At 31.8% G+C, this 7,945-nt stretch overlaps 1 long non-coding RNA gene across 1 annotated transcript; it reads left to right on the top strand.

The window, feature by feature from the left end:
- Positions 1-978: 978 nt before the first annotated feature.
- On the top strand, positions 979-6,965 carry LOC145668346 (uncharacterized). The gene is made up of 3 exons (XR_014128021.1): positions 979-1,091; positions 3,983-4,030; positions 6,728-6,965. It is a non-coding gene; the product is annotated as an uncharacterized LOC145668346 (long non-coding RNA).
- Positions 6,966-7,945: the final 980 nt, after the last annotated feature.

A 7,945-nucleotide genomic window follows, 5' to 3' on the forward strand; every position in this document is an offset into this window, starting at 1 on the left:
TGCTGTACGTACATTGTTCGATTACAGTACTTCTTCTACGAATAAATACAAAAAATTTTAAATGAATACAAAATTTGCTATGCACACGTTTTCTTTATTTTTCTAATAGTCAAGCAGGGTTTTCTGTGTACATTGCTGCTTGGCTGCTTGATTTTCCGCATACACTTTAACCTGAGAAATTATACTAAGTGAATCAGAATCATTTTTTCGTAAGGCAAATTTTTGCAGTTCCTTTAAACTTCTGAGAGAACCTTGATATGTATTTATTCTACACTCTTCTTGGAACTCGGTATCGTATTCCTCTTCTTCCTCTATCTCGTTTTCTTTTTTCCGACATTCTGTATGATTCTTGATTAAGTTGCGGGGATTAAGGACAATTTGTGGGGGTGAATATGAGTAGCGGTTGGGGAAGGTCAGTAGAAAATAGCATATATGTCCTCAGGAAGTTCTCTTTGATAAGACTTTAATTCCCATATTAAATCGTATAGTATAGAGTGGAAATTATCATTGTGTGTTCCCTTGAATAGCACTGGGGGAGATTAGACCCGGAAGTGATAAAAATTATCAAGAATGATTAATTTTGTGAGTCGATAATTGGAGCGGAAGAAAGTTTGATACTTTGAAAAATCTTTTATGATAATTTTAATTAGAGCGGAAGAGGCTGTGATATGATTTTTGTCCCCTCTTGTAGCGGAAACTGAATACAAGATATGAATAAAGTTACGTATAATTTGTTAGTTAGGGGAAAGCAATATATGCTTTGAGTCACGTAACTTGTGTGTTTGATTAAAATATCAAAGGAAGTAATGATATGTGTATCATCTTGTTTAATTGGAGCAGACTTCCCTCCTTTTTGCGTGGGCAAAAGGGAAGTTTTGGATAACAAGCATAGAGATATTGATTTCGTTTGCATGAACGTGGGATGAAATACGTGGGCGAAGATAAATCCCTCCTCCTTTTGTGGATAAGAAGTAAAAACTGATTTATAAATAAAGTATATTGCCTTACATGATTTTAATGTTGTGTTTTTAAGTGCTAAGTTGTTTGTAGACGGTGTAATTTGATTGGAACGGTTGGATTTATTATTGAAGGTAAGGAATTTTATTTATTTATATCAATTGAATATTAAAAATATAAGATGAGATAAATGCCCTGTTATTAGATATATAATGATAGTACTTTGATTGTTGAGTTGCTTTTGAATTAACTCAATTATTGGCAATTATTAATTATTGGCAGCGAGGCTATATTGTTGTATATGCTTACAAGACTTTGCTTGTAATGATTATATTAACAATTTGAAAGACATAAGATGCCGCGGGGAATGGAACCCGGCTTTTGTACGGCAAAGACGCGCACGTTAGCTAACGCCGGGAACGGAACCCGGCTTTGCAACGGCAAAGACGCGTATGTTAGCTGTTGCGGGGAATGGAATTTGGCTTTTTGAAGGTAAAGATGCGTACGTTAGCCACAAAGGATGTTTATTTTGGTGCTGGGGTTTGAAGCCAAGCGCTTTAAACTTGGAAGTTAAAAGAGCTTTATTTGAAAAAAGAAACTATTTACATGTAATTTTAAAACAGAATTATAAAAATAATGAAGAGACTTTGCTTGGTTTTTAAAATGGTTGAAGTCTTGTTAACTATCACTAGCGTTGAATGACAGGAGGGCGTAGCTCTTGAAAATTGACCTGAAGGAGTTTTAAGCTGTTGAAAGGACAGTAGGCAGGACTAAAGATATTGTTATCTTACAGAGGGTGTTAAAAAAAAAAAAATGATAGAAGGGTTGACTTTAATGGGTGGAGCAGCGGTTAAGATAGACTGATCATTGGTGGTTTTCTACCATTTTGTTTTTCTTTTAGCAGAGTAATTATAACAAGCAATGGCGAACATAAAGATTTTGAATGAATGAATAAATGGTGTACAAGTTTTAAATGACATTGCCTTATTTAAATATGTAGGGAAAAAAAGAGACTGTTTTGGCATACAAAGTATGGTACATTTGCGAAATGAGATGAGTGAGTTTAACGGGAGACGTATGATTAAAGTAACTGAATGATGATGGGCGGAGAAGGTGAAATATTGAGAGAACTATGTAACGATTTTATTGTGTTACGTCCGATGATTATGCCGGTGAGGTAAAAGGAGACACTAATTTTTGCAGTAATGGTTTTATGAAACTTGTAAAGAAAAAGTATATAGAAAGTGGAAGGAACCACGAGAAAATTGCACGCATACGGTGTTTATTTACCACAAAGTTTACTTGGCGGGAACTAGGATTAAACCCGGGACCCCGAAGCACCAAAGATGAATGCTTTAACATTTTAGCTTGCAGACAATAATGAAATTTAAGTTAGTATATTGTTGTGTTGGTCCGAACTTATGAATAGTGGAATAAAACAAGAAATAGTTTACTTACCTAATGTTGATATGGCAGAACACACTTTACGTTACGGTAACTGATACTAATGTATAGTAGAAACTGTACATGTTTTGAATAAAAGAACACAGGAATTTACTTGATTTTATATGTATGCGGAATATACTTTTGTGAATGATTTTGTGTACGGAACTTGATTTGTTTTGCGTTATTGCCATTTTTGTGACTGCTATTTTTGTAAAGTATTTTGCGATGCGGTGCGATGAAAAAATGCGGGCATTGCGTATATAGTTTTGATGGTAGCGTATTATGGTGAAGCGTGCGACCAGACCTGGTGTGGAAATGGTCGCTTATAGTATGCAAAGTCGCAGATTTAAAAGAAAGATGGCCGACATTGTAAAGTTTTATGTACAGTAAATATTAATGGTAATAAATGTCACATTGTAAAAAGTATACTATATTGCGTATAGGTACACCGTGAGTAGTAATGGCAATGAGTAATAGCGACATGAAGTAATGATGTATATAGCGTATGGAAAATATATGTATAATGCGTGTTGGGTGACAATAGTATTAATTGATGACGTATATAGCGTACGGAAAATAGTTGGATGCAATGGGTGACAACAGCATGAACGGATGGCGTATATAGCGTATGAAAATGCAAAATAGATGCATGGCATTTAGTAAATATGATGGTTGAAAATGGCATTAAGGGATGACGTATATAATTATACTTATGGATATGTAATTTACTTGTATAGAGGGTGAGAGCGACATGGTATGAAAGATACAGCATTAGCACAGTGGCGGTATGATAGCGACTGCTATCGTGTACATAGTATACATTAGATTTTAGGGATGCGGAAAATAGACGCAAAGCGCGTACTAAATGGAATAGCTTTTACATTATTGATGTTAGCGACTGCTATTGTGTATATAGTATACATTAGATTTTATGGATGCGGAAAATAGACGCAAAGCGCGTACTAAATGGAATAGCTTTTACATTATTGATGTTAGCAACTGCTATCGTGTATATAGTATACATTAGATTGTATGGATGCGGAAAATAGACGCAGAGCGCGTAGTATATGCAGTAGGTGGCACATTATTAATGTTAGCGACTGCTATTGTGTACACAGTATACATTAGATTGTATGGATGCGGAAAAATGGAGACAGAGCGCGTAGTATATGCAGTAGGTGGCACATTAGATGTTATGAATGCAGAAAATAGATGCAGAGCGCGTAGTATATGCAGTAGGTGACACATTAGATGTTATGAATGCAGAAAATAGGTGCAGAGTGCGTTTTGTGGGCATGCTATTTGTGAATGTGTTGAAGAAAGAATTTTATTTAGCTTTTTTTTTTTTTTTGAGCGAGCAAGCGGGAATTAAACTGAGGGACCAAGTATGAAATGATGGACAGCAGAAATTTTATTTTATGATAGTTGGGGATTGAACCAGGGATTGTATACAGTTGAAATAATCACTGAGCTATTATAGAATGTTAGGGGTTGTTTTGATATTTGCTAATAGTAGTAGTAAAAAATGATTTTTGTTGTAGTAGTATTTATTAATTTTATGTTATTTTTTTCTTTTTAGGAAGAGTATTTTTTGCTTAGTGGAACAGAACTGGAAATTTGTAAAAACGTAAGTACATATATATTGTTAACTTAGGGGTAAAGTTTTGTATTGTGAATGGGAAGAAAAAAAGCAGAGGGGAGTGACAAATGGTTTGGCTTTTGACCTGCATTGTACAAGTATTAATTTATAATAGAAAGGAGGGAGCTGGTAGCAAACTTGTTTGCTATTGTGTTAATTAATTTAGAAACTTAAAGGTATGGAAAACAGCATTGAAACCCGCTCATTGGGAGAACTTATATTTGCATAGAATTAAGAAAGGGATGCTAATTGTTATTTTTCGTAACTTAGATAAAGTAAATATTTTTGTGAAATATGAACAATGTAATAGTACATTAATTAAATATTATAGGAATAGAATAATAAGCGCTATTATTTTATTGGAGAAACGTATTGATTGGAAAAGAAACACAAAACTCTATTGTGTAAAATTAGATTGAATAGAATTGCATTTAATATAGCGCTGTTACTTTGAGTATCCTATTAAAATTGTTTGGAACTTACTTATGTTAATGTAATGTAGCGAGTTGATTTATGAGGGGGAACATATAAATTATATTTATTATTGAGTATATGATATATTGACTTGTATGGGGGGTAACACTAGTGTAATATTCTAATAGTAATTGTATATTTTAAACTCATTATGGATTTAGTAGTTAATAAAAATATTATCTGTTCATTTAAAACCTACTTAGGCAATATGTAGGAGGAAGGTAATATTGAATTAATAATTATTATTATTTTTGCTAACCTTTTGTATATACATTAGCAGTTTAATGCTTTTCTTTTAAAAAGGACCTTTGGAAATAACAGAAAAGGGAAATATACCTTACCTAATTTGTTTTGACTAATTATAAGTAAGCCTTACACTAAGTTTGATATTGTGTGGACATGAGAATAGCGCTGCGTTGTGGGAGGGAAGGGGAATGGATTGTTTTTTTACAAATTAATTTTGAGGGTAGGCTAAAGCAAATAGTTTTTAAATTGGCCTTTGAATAAAGTGGAAGGAAACCCACGCACACACTGTTTGTTTACCTATTAAGAATTGAACTAGGGACTTATGCATTAGAGCAAAAGAAATAGTAATTTTACGTAGAAATAATGTATTATTGTGAATTATTATTATTACTGTATAGTACTTAATTAGTATAGAACTTAGGATTTATATTTGATCGCGCTTTAGATAGGACTACCTTGGCATTTACGTAATGTGAAGGAAGAAAAGTTTACGTAGGGAAATGAACTTAAAATTCCTAGCACCAATTTTTAGGAAAATCCCTTGTATGAGAAATAGATGCACTAACTTTGAAGTGTTGTCTTTTGAATGAAGATGTTTAAATAAATAAATATGTGGTAGTTGAGAGAGAGACTGGATGCCATTTTTATAATAATAAAAGTGGAGAAACGTAAGAGAAAACTGCTAAATTGGAAAATATAATTTAGTTTAGTAATGCAAGACGGTAAATGGAATGATAGTAGGCAAAGGGAAAAGTCATATAAATTAGTATGTAGAGTTTTTCAATTATAGATACTAAGTTAGGTTAAAATGAACGAAGAGCGGGACTTGGAATATTTTGGCTTTTACTTAGTGTTGATGATGAAAACCTCATTTAGGGCGGGTGGTTTGGAAAAAAGCTTTTAAATGTTTTAAGCGCATTGGGAGTTGAATGAAAGACCGCATACACTACTAAAGGGAATAGCGCTACACGAAGTTGAACATAAAGGAAGGAAGGTGTTGCCGGGTAAAATACTTTAATTGTAATAATAATAATAATAATAATAATAATAATAATAATAATAATAATAATAATAATAATAATAATAATAATAATAATAATAATTTTGAAATTGCCCTAATTTTTATAAAGAAGACAATCCATAAGTTTGCTTACGGCATAAAAATTGTCAGTATTAGGGTGGGTTGCCAATTATGTGTTACGTTCATTTATCATTTGGAAATATGACTAAATTCACAGAGAAGGTAGCAACATATAAAAATAAACGAACAAGGCTAGAAAACAGTAATATTTTTACGTAATGCGCTTATGGCGCTTTTGAGTGACCTCGATGAGTTGCGTATGGTTAATAAAAAGCAGTTAGTGAACAAAAGCTTTATTGCGTGGACCTAAAGGAAAACAATAAGATTATATATGTAAGGGACAAGTTGATAGAAAGGTATAGACGGTAGATGGTTGCAGTAATCAGTATTGTATGCAACATAGCATGGACCGTGAAACGAAGTATGAAGGGGTGGATGTAAAATTGAAATGACCACCGGGAATTGAACCATGGTGTTAGAAAATATTACATACACTTGTAGTATTTAGTGGAACGGTATTTTGCTTAAAACTATTGCTTATTTATTAGAGGAATACCATTAGTAACAATAAGAGAAAAAAAGGAGAAGATAACTTTGATTTTTTCATGCTAATATAGTTGTAGCATTTTGTTTAACACCAAAGCTATATGAGTCAAAATTAATGTAGTATTTCAAGAACTAAACTGGAGTTTTCAAATGTATAATTGGATCACATAGAGTTGCAATATTTACGGACATGGTACGGTATTTGCTTGAAAGACGATAAATTATCAGCTAATAAACCTTAAGATATTAGGTAAAATAATTACATATTTTGTAGTATGTATTAAACGATACTTTATTTTGACTTGAAAAAACTTATATTGGATTTTTTTCTGTTTCAGAAGCATGGAAGAGGGCAAAACGATTCCAATTATTGATTTAGTATCAGATAGTGAAGATGAAAGTACAAAGGAAACGAAGAAGGAAAAGAAGCAGAAGAAACAACAAGATTATGTTAAATTAACGAAGAAAGACACTAAAGAAATGTTTCGCATTTTTGAAAAGTATGTGAATAAAGAAAAAAATACAATAGAATTTGGCGCTGTATTAAAATATATAGCATTAGAACGACGGATGAAAAAACTGTAAAAAGAAAGATCGTTAAAAAAAGGATATGTATATAGACAAATAATAATAATAATAAAAAGAAAAAAAAAGAAAGAAATTAGAATATGACTAGTTATAATTTAGTGTTTTATTTCATAATCATTCCTTGTCCCTTCGATTAGTATTGGATATTTGTTGCTGACCGTAGATTTTTTGTTGTGTTTGACAATGGTTTCTAATTTTTTAACTTTAAAGGTGTTTGTGATTTTCAAAACACATTTGAAGGGTAACCTATAGCGATTATTTTTCCCTCTTTGTGATTGTTTGCTCGTTGTTTTTAAAAAGACAACTATAAGGCTGTGACAATAATGAAAAGTAAAATATTGAACTAAATTTGGGCGTTCTAGGAAACATTTGGTTTAACTTGAATATTTCTTTTAGGCGACTGCATACTTTTACCTGATTTTTCCCCAAGAGTTGTGAGTTTGAAACGAATTTGACATTGGTTTTACATTAAAAGTATTTTAATCTTATTATTACTTTTGAAATATAACTTACAAGAATTGTGTTGTTAGGTTTTTTTACTAAAATAATATCTTAGCAAAAGTTTTGACATGGTTTCACTGTAATTTTGACAGGATTTCAGTGTAATTTTTGACAGGGTTTCACTGTAATTTTAAAGATTCATGGAAATGAATGATAAAGAATAATTTAAAGCAAATGAATGATGATCATGTGATTGAAGAATCAGTGAAACTTGTGAGTAAATTACTTTAAATTATTTTGTTCTTTATAAAAGAACTGTTGAATCATGAATAAATTTTGGTGTAAAGAAGAATGAGGATTTCTGAAACAAACTAGAATTTTTTTTTTTTATTGGCAAAATTTAAAAAATTTTGATCCGTGTAGAACAATAACTTGAGAAGCTTTTACAGGTTGCGCAAATGTATAGTACAGATAAACAGTTTGGATGAGATGAGTACTACTAGTTAGGATTTAGATTATGTCTATTT

This window comes from Thermobia domestica, chromosome 1, assembly GCF_964235325.1.
Source record: "Thermobia domestica chromosome 1, izTheDome1.hap1.1, whole genome shotgun sequence".
Taxonomy (NCBI): Eukaryota; Metazoa; Arthropoda; class Insecta; order Zygentoma; family Lepismatidae; genus Thermobia; species Thermobia domestica.